Below are 13,597 nucleotides of genomic sequence, written 5' to 3' on the forward strand. Positions count from 1 at the left end.
TGTGGCCAGCCCAACAGGGCATTCTTTCTCCCTGATGGGACTGGGCACAGGGCCACGCTGTTCTGGGGAGGCTCAGTCCTGGGGTGCTCACTGTGGGGGTGCTGCTGCCCGGGAGGAAGCTGAAGAAGAGACGGAGAGAGGATTCCTGATAGCATCATTGCAGCACCTGGATGCACATGTGCCTGAAGCTCCCTGGAGCTTTCCAGTCACGAGGCGGACTTGAGCTGTCGCTTGTTATTACTACTGGAATAGTTACTTTACGGATTGGGCGGGTGTCTTCAGCCGTCTTCCCGCTGTCGTCCAGCCTCTGGTGGGGCCTGGCACATGGTCAGTACTCCAGTAATGCTTCAAGGGGGCTCAAGGCTGCGAGGACGGGAGGTTTGGGTGGCATCCACGTCACTGGGAGTGTGTCTCCCTCCTCTCTCCAGATGAGTGCTCCGTGCACGTTTGCCCACAGTGGAGGCTGGCTGATGCCCTTCCGGTGAGATGTGGTCCCTCTTCTTCCTCCTCCTCCCCTAGCCAATGGCCATGGTCCATCAGCCCTGCTGCCTCCGTGGCTCCCGAGTTCTGGTTCTCTCAGTCCTCTCTCAGTTAGTGACTGCAGTGACTCAGTTTCTCACTCAGAGAGGGCCCGGGAAAAGTGAATGCTGCCAGATAGTCACAGGCGTCGCAGACACAAAGCCTGAGGCATTGTCTGCCCCACTGTGTTGCTCCCCAGACAGGGAGAGGAACTCGAGGGCCCAGAGAAGTCCCCTGTGGCTGTCTCAGTCCCAGCTCCTGGGGAAGCAGGACACGGTACTCCAGTAAAGGTGACGAGGAGGACGATGCTGTCATCTGCCTTGGGTACTTCCAGTGGGGGCCGCTGACCAGCATTAAAGCTGAGAACTTGGGATCAGCAACAATTTCAAACACAGTAACATGGACACACCACAGACTCATCAGTCAGCCCCAGGAAGTTCATGGGCAATCTTCTAGAACAATCTTTCTGTTTATGTAAGAGGCAGAGAGAGGAGAGAGAGCTCTATCCATTGGCTCACTCCTCATATGCCTACAACAGTTGTGGCTGGGCTGGGGTCACAGCTGGGAGCTAGGGACTCCATCCAGGTCTCCCATGTGAGGGACAGGGACTCAGCTACTTGAGACATCACTGCTGCCTTCCAGAGTGCTCACGTGCAGGAATCTGGAGTCAGGGACCAGAGCTGGGACTGGAACCTGGGCACTCTGCTATGGGAAGGGGCATCGCAGCTGCTCAGCAAACAGCAGCTTCTTCATGGCCAATTTTATTTCATCTCTATTCCACCTACTCTCTCCTTCCTAGCTCTAGTCGCTCTCAAACGTATCTTCTATATGAAAATACACTAATATGTATTTCTAGATGATAAAAACTCTTTTTTAAAAAAATTTATTTATTTTATTTGAAAGCCAAAATTATAGAGAAGGAGAAATGGAGAGATCTCCTATGCACTGGTTCGCTCCCCAAAAAGCCACAACAGCCAGGGCTGTGCCGGGAGCCAGAAACTTCATCTGGGTCTGCCATATGGGTGCAGGGACCTAAGGACCTCGGCCATCTTCCACTGCTTTCCCAGGCACATGAGCAGGGAGCTGGATCAGAAGTGGAGCAGCTGGGACTCAAACCGGTTAAGTCGCTATGGACAGCGACTTAACCAGCTGCGCCACAACACTGGCCCTGATAAAGCTCTTTTAAAACCATACCCACGATACCAGCGTCACACTGTGGCAGCTGATGAGGGTGACAGCCTCCAAGGCACCATGGCTCTTCTGACGTCCTCTTCTACGCTGACTCTCATGGGACTTGCTGTGGCCAACGGGACAAAGACACTTGCAGGGCAAGGCAGAGGTTCAGACAGCCCCTGCCCCTTGCAGCCTCCTGTCCTTTGCTGTTTCCTGTGAATACTTCCTCTACCTCATGCTGATGGGAAGAAACCCAGCTTCCAGGGGTGTGGAAGACCCCCAGAGAGGGAGGAAGCAGAGAGGGAGGCAGAGAGGAGGGAGAGAGAGTGCCATTTCTGTTGTAGCTCCATACATGAAGAATTCCGCATCATTTGGGACAGTTGTGAGCCATGCCAAGTGATGCTGCCCGATGGGTGACTCACAGAATGGGGAGCAAGCAGAACAGTTGCTGATTTAAGCACTAAAGTTTGGGGCTGTTTGCTATGCAGCAAACTGATGCGCACACCAAAAAATGAACAACGATTCTTTAATTTCCTCAGATGCCTACTCAGTGTGGAAATCTTGCTTGCCTTGAAGACTTTTCATTTTTCTTTTGCTCTTTGCTGTTACTGTCAGCATCCGATCAGGTTTATATATCTTGATTGATTGATAAGTCTCTTAAGCTTCCTTTAATCTATAGTTTCCACTTGCAATCTTTATATTTTTGTCCTCTGGGTCCTTATCCTATAGATTTTCCCACATCTGACTTTGCTGCCTGCTATGGTAACCACTTAATGTTCTCCTCGTCCCTGAATTTCCTGTAGGTGGGCATGTCAGTCAGTCTGGAAGCTTGATCAGACTGGGGCTTGACTTGTCATTGCAGGGCCACCTCGTGCCCAGTGCTGTGCCTTTCCATCAGGAGATACCAGCGTCTGCCTTTCCTCCATACACAACACCACGATAGTCACTCATTCTTCATTTAACATCGTTATTTATTTATTGTTTATTCGAACTGTAGCACTTCCATATAAATTTCTTCTCCCAAAGCATTGGCTTATCAGCAGTGCCGTTTGCATTTGGAAGGGAGAAGAGATGCTCTGCTCTGGAGTGGGTGTTTGACGCAGTGTGTAAGATGCTGCTTGGGATGTCCACCTCTCATAGGAGGATGTCTGGGTTTGAGTCTGGGCCCTGCTCCTAATTCCAGATTCCTTCTAATGCACACTGTGGGGAGGGGGAGCAGGCGATGGCTCACGTAGTTAACTGGGCCCCTGCCACCCACGTGGGAGACCTGGATGGAATTTCTGGCTCTGAGCTTCAGCCGGTCCCAGCCCTGGCTGTTGTCTGTAATTGGGGAGTGAACCAGAGGATATAAGATTGTCTCTCTCTCTCTCTCTCTCTCTGTTTCTCTCTTTCTCTCTCCTTTACTCTGCCTTTCAAATAAATAGAATAAATAGTAAATATTAAATAATAAATGTTTTAATTTTTCCCTTTACTTGATTATTTTCAAGATAATTAATTGGTTCCCTGACATTCTCTGCAGATGACCAATAGCTTCATTTTGTGTTCTGGGGATCATCACAGATAGATGGATGCAAAGATTTGATATGTTTTAATGTGGGTAGTTTCATTCTTGCTGTTGCTTAAAGATAGTATATTTGACCAACAGGAGTCTACTACTATTGGCTCCCTTATCATCCCAACACAAATCCAAGTATGTTTGGTAATGGTTGATGATTTACCTTGTACTTCTTTCTGTCTTGGTTGTAGCATTAGCCTTTTCTGCAAGGATGCTTGGTCTCTTTCAACATAGTTATGCGTGATGTTTCATAGATTAACTATGATTTTTTTAAAAAGCTTTGATGGACTTTTCCATTAGAACAGAAAGTCCGGGTACGTTCCCGGAGGTCAAGTGGCTTGGCACAGAGAGGTGGCTTTCCCTGAAATATATTTGGAAAATTCGACGAGGTCAGAGCAAATCACTATTGCATTTGTTAAAAGCAATGTCCAAGAAAGATGTCATTTCTTGGGGAACTGCTGTTTTCTACCAGGAAGAAGGGAGCTTTGTAAGCAAGGAGCAGAGAACGTGTGACTTCAGAGCTGGTAGACCCATGGCCTGGGAGCCACAGATCACGGCAGGACTCGGCTGCTTGCCCCAGGGCCACCTTCTTTTGTTTGCCCCATTCTTGCTGGGAGCTCTACTGCTCCCAGAATTTTTCCATCTGGTTCTTTCTCCAAACTAAACTATGTGTCCCCAAAGCCTGGCACTCCTCTGGGGGGCCCAAAGGGCAGCAGTGTGAAACCTTAGGGCCTCTGGGTTTCCATGTTGGGTCCCCAGGCCTACAAAGCCCCCTTGGCTTCAGCAGGGCTTCCTCCAGAAGTCTGTGGGACATGGGCTTGGATGATACATTTATTTGGGTGCAAACTTTTTTTAGATTTATTTATTTATTTGAAAGAGTTACACAGAGAGCAGAGAGGCAGAGAGAGAGAGGGAGAGGTCCTCCATCCGATGTTCCACTCCCCAATTGGCCGCAACTGCTGGAGCTACGCCGACTCAAAGCCAGGAGCCAGGAGCCTCTTCCGGGTCTCCCACATGGGTGCAGGGGCCCAAGGACTTGGATCCTCCAGTGCCTTCCCAGGCCATAGCAGTGAGCTGGATTGGAAGTGGAGCAGCCGGGTCTTGAACCGGCGCCCACATGGGATGCTGGTGCTTCAGGCCAGGGCTTTAAAACACTGCGTCACAGTACTGGCCCCGCAAACATTTTTGAATTCCATTCCTAGTTTTTGCATGATACTCATTTTCCACAAACTTTTTGAAGACCTCTTGCGTTAGTTCCCACTAGGGACATGGGCTGGCTCAGGCTTTTCCTGACCTCCTGCCCTAGATGGTGGTGGTGAGGAGCGTAATGGTGCTAGTGGTAGTGACGGCAGACAACGCTGGTGGAGCCCTGTCCACCTGCCAGCCTCCGTGCTAATTGTGACGGCTCAAGTTCTGTCCGTGCCAGGAGCCCTGTCCACGTGCCAGCCGGGTTCTGTCCGTTGTTCTGTCCGTGCCGGCCACCACCCCCTCTCACTCCAAGCCGGACTCCCGACCTCACCTCCGCCACGTGGTGGGGCATCCTTCACAGAGGGTCCTGAGTCACGCCACCCCACTCTCCACCGGCTGCCATGGCATCTCTGACCGGCGGTTACAGCCGGGGCGGTGGCCTGCGCTCCCTTCTTCCCGACTCTCGCTAGTTCTCTGAGCTCTTTTTCACTCTTAGCCCCCTGGCCTCTTGGCGACTCCTCCACTCTGTGCAGGACACTCCTGCCTCGGGGCTTTTGCTCTGCTGCGCTCCTGCCCGCATTGCTCCCCCCTCCCCACACCCCTGTCCTGCTTCCTTCAGGTCTCTGCTCCAACGTCACCTCCTCGGTCTGACTTTCCAGATCATTCTCCCATCCACTTGGAATCCCCTGTCTTCACAGCGGGCCCACCGCCCATCGCCGTGTGTTTGCTTCTGCTAATTGTCGATTGCCACTGCTCCCTCCAGTGTGAACTCCACGGCAGCAGGAATGTTTATCTGCACCCCAAGCACACAAGACAGTGACAGGCACATAACAGATCATCGATCAATATGCGTTGAGCGAATGGATGAATACGAACACACGGAGTCATCTCAATAACCCTCGGAACAAGCGTCGTGATTTTTCCAGTCTTACAGATGAAAACGCCAAGGCCGAGCTATTGCCCACTTTGATCAGCCACGTGCTCAAGACAGCGCGGCGAGCAGGTGGAGAGACGGATCGGTGGCTCGACTGGCAGGTGGGTGCCAGCGCTGAGAAGCAGCGTGCTGGCCCTCTGCGCTCCTTTCCTCCTACCCACCACGGTGTTTTATAAGAGAATCCTTCTTTTCAGCAGGATGCAACTCACCTGGGATTCCGTCCTGACCCCATGTCTGCCTCTTTGCCCTGGTACTTGACTGGACCGAGTAGAAGGCAACTGGGGGTGCTGAGTGGCCTGTCCCGAGTGTGCTACGGCCCTGCTGCCCGGGCCTGCTCGGGCTGTCCCAGCATGGGAATCCCCATCCCCACAGCCTCACCACGTGGCAGGTGAGCGGGACATTTGGGTGTGGAGGTGGCCTCAGGCACTGCTAGGTTCCTCGTGAAGAGTTTCTCATTGCATCCCCGAGAGCCAAGAAGCCCAGCCCGGGAGGTGCAGGGGTCCAGAGCAGAACGGTGGGCCGAGGGCGCCCTTCTGCCGGGATGCCACCCTTTACAGCCGTGTTAGCATTTTGGGGGGCTGTGTTCATTTTCTTAGACTTTATGTGTTGATGCACACTCAGAAAAGTTTAGCCTGTAGCACACGGTTCTGAGGGTTTCGACACAGATAGAGGGTCACGTATCCCTTGCACAACGACGGCACTTCCGGCAGCGCCGATGTCACCCGTGCTGGCTCCTGTGGTCTCCCCTGTCCCCCAGCCCTCCTCTGCCGAGCACCTAGTGCCATTTTCCCATGCCGGTAGCATTTCTGTTCCCAGAAATCAGATAAACAGAAGCATATAATGGATAGCAAAGTGCATCTGAGATAACCCGATACTGCAGCGCGTTTCACTGGTCATCCCTTTCTATCGCTGAGTAGTTTTCCATCACACAGACAGGCTGCCGTTTGGCCACCCGTGCCCCCATGGAAGGCCATTCGAGTTGTTTCCAGTTTGGGGCAATGGCGGGGGAAGCTGCCGTAGGCGTGCACATATGGGTTTTGGTGTAAACATCCGTTTTCCTCTTTCTTGGGTAAACATTAGGAGTAGAATTACTGGGTCATGTGATCAGTTTATGTTTAACTTTATAAAAACACTGCCAAATTGCTTTCCAGAGTGGTTGGACGTTATTTCCCTGTTAGCAGTCTATGAGGATCCCCCTCCTCACCAACACTTCATAATGTCATTGCATTCTTCAAAGCCATTTTCGTGGGTGTGTCGTGACATCCGGACACTAATGGTGAGCATGTGTTCTGGGCTTATTTTCCATATATGTGGCTCAGCTGGCATGTCCAAAGGCTCCTAGACCCAAATGGTTGCTACTTGAATTTGTGTTAAATTGTCGAGTATCCTGAGAGAACTTGTCCCCTTGCCTGAGGGGCCCAGGGGAGTGTTGAGGCGATGGGTGGAGGCGGGTGCCATCTAGAACCCAGAACTCCAGCCACATGTGCTATTTTTAGTCGCTGCGGAAATGCTTCAAGGCTGTCTAGTCCAATCCAATCCCCTGCTCTAAGAAGCAGCTTCTTAGAAACAAGAAAATAGAAGTGCAGAGGGAAGAGACGTTTTATCCAAGATCCTGAAGTGAGAAGTTTGCTAGACTGGATCAAGAACTTAGATGGGGGCGGGTGCCGTGGCCCAGCCGGCCAAGCTGCCACGTGGGATGCTCACATCCCCTATCACTGGGGTGCCTGGGTCAAGCCCTGGCTACTCCACCTTTTTGATCCAGCTTCCTGCCAATGTGCCTGGGAGGCAGCAGATGATGGCTCAAGTACCTGGGTGCCTGCCACGCATGTAGGAGGCCCAGATGGAGTTCCTGGCTTCTGGCTTTGGCCTGGGTTGGCCCTGGCTGTGGCAGGCATTTGGGGAATGAACCAGGGGATAGAAGATCTCTCTCTTCCTGTCTCTCCTTCTGTCTCTGTTTCTCTGCTTTTCAAAGAGACTAAAACAAATCTTAAAAAAGAGAAGAACTTAACTGGACTAATTTCATGTTTTAAGGTCTTACATCCATGCTCCTATGGACTCTGTGTGCTGTGCAAGATACTGAAGACATGCGTGGTCCCAAGTGCAGGGGAGTTTTTGGGCGAAACAGAAGCGACGTAGGCACACCTAAGATAGAGAAGACAGTCATGGCGTGTATCCCTGGGCTGCTGGAAGTCCTGCAGAGGAAGGGTGGAGAGGCAAGCTGAGCTCCCTGGAGGCAGGAAGTGCTGAGGTCCAGTTCAGAAGGGAGGCAAGGAGCCCCTGGTTTTGTCTCCCAGCTCTGGGAGCCACATCTCCCGTGGGATTGTGGGTAGCAGGTGTCTCACAGTGCTTGGGACATTGGCTACGCTCCCCACCTGGTGACACCTAAGCACCTGCAAGGCTCTGGGTGAGCTGTGGTCTGGCTTGTTTCTCCCGCATGTTTTCAGCTCTAGTAACCCTGACTGTATCTCACTGCTCCGTCTTCTGGGCCCTAGGTGGGGAGCACCCAGGTGACACCCTCCTTGGGTCCCAATGGCAGCTGCCAGAGCTTAAATCTGGTGAGCAGCTGCTCGGATTTGCTTCCAGCTGAAATCAATATTTGCTGAGACGAACGCATCTTAATTTCAGCGGCCAGTTCTCCGGGCGAGAATTGCTCTAAAACAAACCTCCAAACCCACAGACTTAATGCGTCCTAGCTCAGTTGTTTAGTAAATCTCTCTGAGCAGAGAAAAATCCATTAGCTGGCGGGGGCAGGATGGAGTGGGGGTGGGGGAAGAACACGAAGGCCCGAATGAGGCCTCAGCGGCAGAGATGGGACTTAGAGCCCAGGGGAACCCGAGCGAGCTCCCAGCCATGTCCCTGGGCCCAACCCAGGACTTGCCGGCTTGTTGCATGCTGGGAAGCCCAGCCGGGTGTCCCTGGTGGAATGAATGGGGTGGGGAACAAGACCCCTTCTGCGGTGCCCGCTTGGGGAAGTGTTTTCTAATTGTTCACTGTCCCGCTCCAAATCTACAAGGAGGCGATCGATTCTGTTTCCAGCAGGACTTGGGGAAAGCAATCATTCACCCCCGAACACGTGCTTTAATGAATCCGTGAAACATAGAAGGTCAGCTTGATTGCATCTCGTCCCGCCGGCGGGCGCTGGGCCACGCTCAGAGGACTCCGTGGATCGGGCCCGCGGAGTCCGGCACTCTCCCCCTCTGCCTTCGCCCTGCCTTCACTCCTGCCCTGGAAGGCGGGAGGCTGGGGCAAGCCCAGCCTTGGATCCGCTACGGAAAGGCAACGAGAGCCAGAGGAAAGAGAGCTGTGCTGAGCGGAATCGGAGTTCCCTTTTGCTGCTCTACGGCTGTGTCTCTCTGGGCAGCAGATTCAGCCTCTCCCAGCCTCAGTTTCCTCGAGGGACCCTGCAGGGCAGCATTGCTGTCTGACTTCAAAGCCAGATACTGAAAGCAGCAGACATATAGTCAGCAAGCAAGACAGAGCAGCAGTAACTACCACCTTACACCTCAGTTTATCCTCTCTGTGTAATGGGCTGAATATTACTTATCTCACAGTGAGGAGAGGACAGGGAAGGGAAACCTACCAGGGCTTGGAAACCAATAAGAAATGGCTATAGGAGGGGGCCTTCTGTGGCCCAAGGCTAGAGACCAGAAATGAACTCAAGAGGCAGGAGCCTGATCCGTAAGAAAGGGGCTTGGGGGAAGCCTGCCCTCTGCCTAGTGTTGGCCCTAAGTAGGACTTTTCATGCTCAGCCCGTCTCCTGATTTTACAGCCAGAACGCAGAGAGGAACAGCATGGTGCTCGCAGCCTCAGGCTCTGGGCTCCCAGCCGTCCCCCCTCCCTCTGTAGTCAACCCAGGCGCTCCCTAAGTGGTGGCAGTGGCCTGGCGCTGTACAGGAGAGAGCTGAGGCGGTGTTGATGAAGGGGGAGGAGGCAGCAAGGCGAAGAGGTATTTTTACCTTGAATTATTTTTATTAAATGTCACAACGGCTTTGCAGCACTTGGGATCCGAGTAGACAAATCAATGAAAATAATTACAGTGAACATCCTGCCTCCCACTTCCTCCTGCTCCCTCCCGCTCAGCCCCTCGCCCTCACAGAGAGGTTGGCTGCCTCAGCCCCACGCTCCAGCCCCAGGGGAGCACAGGCAGCTGCCCCCTCTGACCTCCGCCCTTTCTTCACTTGGTTTGCAGGCCTGGCTCAAGGCTCAGATCTTGGTGGGAGGAGTCCACCAGCGGCAGCCACAGCAGGAAAAATGAGCCAGAGGCTGGAGAGAGACATGAAGCTCCTACAGGGAGTTAGAAACTGGGAAGAAGGCTTTTATTCTTAGAACTCATAGATGGCTTCAAAATAAGCCTTCTAACAAGCCTTGTATTTCTAGACAGGTGACAAGATTAATCAAAGCCACACGAGTGAACCCTGCAGGAGTCAATTAAACATCTGTCCACCCATCTACCCATCCATTCATCCATCCATTGACCCATCCACACACTCGTCCATCCACCCATCCATCATCCATCCATCCACCCATCCATCCATCCATCCACCCATCCATCCATCCACCCATCCATCCATCCATCCACCCACCCATCCACACACTCGTCCATCCATCCATCCTTTCAATCACTCAATGACATTAATGAAGGCTCTACAGGAAATGGCAGGTAGCAGAACAGATCTGATAGCCCTGGTTCAAATTCACATCCTCTCAGAGGTGCTGTCTCAGAGTTGACTGTGCATACCAGGCATCTTCCACTTGTTCTCCAGGCCCACTCTCCCCTGCCTGTGCTAAGGAGTTTGACCTCTATGGACTGCACTGGTGGTAGGGGTGGGAAAAGAGCACTCTCGGGGTCATCCCTGAGAGAGCACAGTAGGTGAGAGGGAGGAGGGAGAGGGAGGTTAGGATGTCGGTCTCTGCCTCTCTCCCTAGGGGGTCCTTCATATAAAGGTCCTGGCTGCAGACAGGTGGTGCTCTCCACACAGTCCTTTCCACCCTTGCATCTGGAGTTCTTCCTTTCAGGTAAATGCACCTGTAGTTACCTGCTCTTGGGCACTTCTGCATTCCTGTGGTTTCTCTAAGCTCTGTCTGTGCCATTGCAAATAAACCTTTTATTAAACTTCCCTCAGGCTATTTCCATTTCACTCTGCTGTTGGCTTCCTGCTAGGGCCCTGACCAATACACTGAGACCCTGAGTGTGTGACTTTATCTCTTTGAGTCTCAATTTCTCCATGGGAGGTGGACACATACAATCTGTTCTGCAGGATTTTAAGGAGACTCAGGGAGGAAGGGTGGCCTGCCTGGGGTGCACCACTAGCTCAGGGCAGAGTTGGGAGGTGACACCCGAGCCATCAAAGCCTCCCCACTATTTCAGGGTGGGGAGGGGCAGGGGCCAGAGGCTGGTGGCTCCGGACATCTTGGGGTCAATGGCAACAGAGGATCACATTCAGTGTCCTCTTCAGTCTCTTGGGACCCTCCTGGCCAGACTGGCCTTGGTCCCTGGTATGCAGTACTCTGGTGTGGCTTGAGGAGCACAAGTGTGGGACAGCAGTCAGTGTTCTTCCTGCTACTGCATGATGGTTGGGTAGAGAGGCTGAGTGGCCAATTCCATCCACTGGCAGCACATCTGAGACTAGGATGCCCTGCTGTTGGCCGACGTTGTCAGGAAGGAGTTGTCAGATTGCCTTCTTGACTACGCAGGTGGTGACAAAAAGGGCAGGGGAGCTGGCATTTGCTGATTGATCTCCAAATAGTGCACACTTTACAAAGGAATTATTTCACTGAACCTCCCAGCCAGATCAGAAGGAGGGGTGGCCATCACCATATTTCAGGAAAGAAAGCTGAGATACAGGAAGGTTCAATAGCTTTGCAGGCACATGGCCAGGGAGGACTGGGGCAGGTGAGGCACAACAACTTTAAACCCAGTGCTGTCTGCCTGCAGATGCTTCGCCCTGCTCCTGTGTGAGGACAAATAGAGGGAAACAATCATCTATTTCATGTGCTCAGCAATTTGTAGTTCTTCCTGCATCTTCTCAAACTCTGGCTCATTAACTACACTTCCCTCTTTGCTGCATCTTCGACCTTGCTGTCTTCCTTGATGCCTTCTCCACCTAGGAATGCATTTATATCTCCTGCATCCCCACAACAGGTGCACACTCAACCTGCTCCTCTCCTGGTCCCCACCCTTTCTCTTTCTTGTCCTACTCCATATTCCAGTCCCCTCTCCCCCACTGCAGCAAGGCTTCTGTCCCCAGCAAACCCTGTCCAGCAAAGGCCACCAATGACCTCCTGGCTGCCAATCTCAATAGGAACTTGTGTACTAGTGTTTCTTAGCTTCATTCCTTGATGAATACTGTTGAGTCCCTTCCGTGTGCCAGGTATAATTCTAGGTATCAGAGATAAAGCAACAAACAAAATGGAAAATGGGAGCTGGTGTTTGGCATAGGTATTAGGACACTGCTTGGGACGTTTGCACTCTGAGCCAGAGTCTCTGCTCCGCTTCTGATTCAGCTCCCTGCTAATGCACACCCTGGAAGGCAATGAGTGATCGCTCAGGTACTTGGGTCCCTATCACCCACATAGGAGGTCTGAGTTCCATATTCCTGGCTTTGGCTTGGCCCAGCCCTAACTGTAGTGGGCATTTGTGAAGTGAACCAGTGGATGGAAGAGCTCTCTCTCTCTCTCTTTCTCTCTCCTCTCTCTTTTTCTCTCAAGGTCTATCTCTCTGCCTTTCAAATAAAAATAATAAACACATTTTTAAAAATGGAAAATAATAACTGTATTAAGGAGCTTACATCAGGTGTGTGGGGATGACAGGCAATAAACAAGCATGTAAACAAAGTGGCAGTGGCAGTAAGAGCTGTGGAGGGAAAACAGAGCAGGGTGAGGAAGGCAGGGGTGGTGGGAGAAGCGTTCTGTTCCCATGGACTTGGTGATCCTCTCTGAAAAGATTTGAGCTGATTACTCAAAGCAAAAGAAAGAGACATATGGACACCGTGGGGGAGGATTTCAGGTGAGGGACCAGCAGGTGCAAAGACCCAGAGGTCACTTGAAGAGGTCAGGGACAGCAGGAAGGCCAGTGTCTCTGTGAAGCGAGGGTGGAACAGCAGTGGGAGATGGGGTCAGGGTGGACAGGGCCTGGTTCCGTAGCCTTGCAGGCTGGAGTAAGGACTCAGAAAGGAAGGAACTGAAGGTTGGAGGCATGAAGGGTCTGGTCTGACTTAGGTTTAAAACCAGAGATTAGACTAAAGGCAGCAAGGTTGGAAGCGGTGACCAGGACCTTCTGTAATATCTGCCCCTGGGGACTGTGACCTCTTTCTTGCAGCTCTTCCCCTCCTACCTGATTTTTCCCTCCCTCCCCCCTGAAACTCTGCTTGGTCTTAGCTGAGAGCTGGCTCCCTACATCCCTTCCTGCACCAGGGGCTGCTCAGCAGGCCCTCAGCCCTGTCCTTGGTCCTGACGTCTCTCAATCAGTCCAGGACAAACTCATACACTCCTGGCTCAACCACCAAACCCACCTGAGCCGAGGATTCCGGCTTGCAGCCCTGGGACGTCTGTGTGCAGCTGTGTTTATCCAGCTGTCTTCTCGACTCCTCCACATGGGACCCTCCCTTTAATCACCCCTTAGCCACGGTTTTTCTGACCCTGGTTTCCATGGACAAATGCAGTCTGAAAATACTAACTGGAAAATTCCACAGATGAACAACTTGAGAGTTTTAAGCTGCACGCGGCTCTGGCCAGTGTGACGAGGTCTCACAGTGTCCTGCTCCACCCGACCTGGGAGCCGAGGCGTCCCTTTGTCCAGCATGTCCAAACCGTATGCGCCTCCCTCCTGTTCGTCCCGTGGCAGCTGGCTCCACAGCCAGACAGACGGGGCGGGGGGGTGCTAGCACAGCGCTTGTGTTCAGCAAACCCTTTTTTACTTTTATTGATGTTGGCCATCTAGAGACACCAAGGAGAAGCTGTGAAGTGTTTCCTTCAGGGGGAAAGGTGAAAGTTCTTGACCGAAAAAGAAAAAACGTAGTGTGTGTAGGGGTTGGCACTATCCCCAGCTTCAGGCATCCCCTGAGGGTCTGGAACATTGCCCCCGAGGATAAGGGGATCGGCTATCTCCATGATTGAATATTTTCCTCTGGCTCTCTTCTCTGTATTTGTGGGCTCACCGTGGCCCTCTGCCTTCCCCAGCCACGCATGCAGGGCCCCGGCCCTATCTCACACATCCTGCTGCTTCTGCT

This window comes from Lepus europaeus, chromosome 18 (genome assembly GCF_033115175.1).
Source record: "Lepus europaeus isolate LE1 chromosome 18, mLepTim1.pri, whole genome shotgun sequence".
Taxonomy (NCBI): domain Eukaryota; kingdom Metazoa; phylum Chordata; class Mammalia; order Lagomorpha; family Leporidae; genus Lepus; species Lepus europaeus.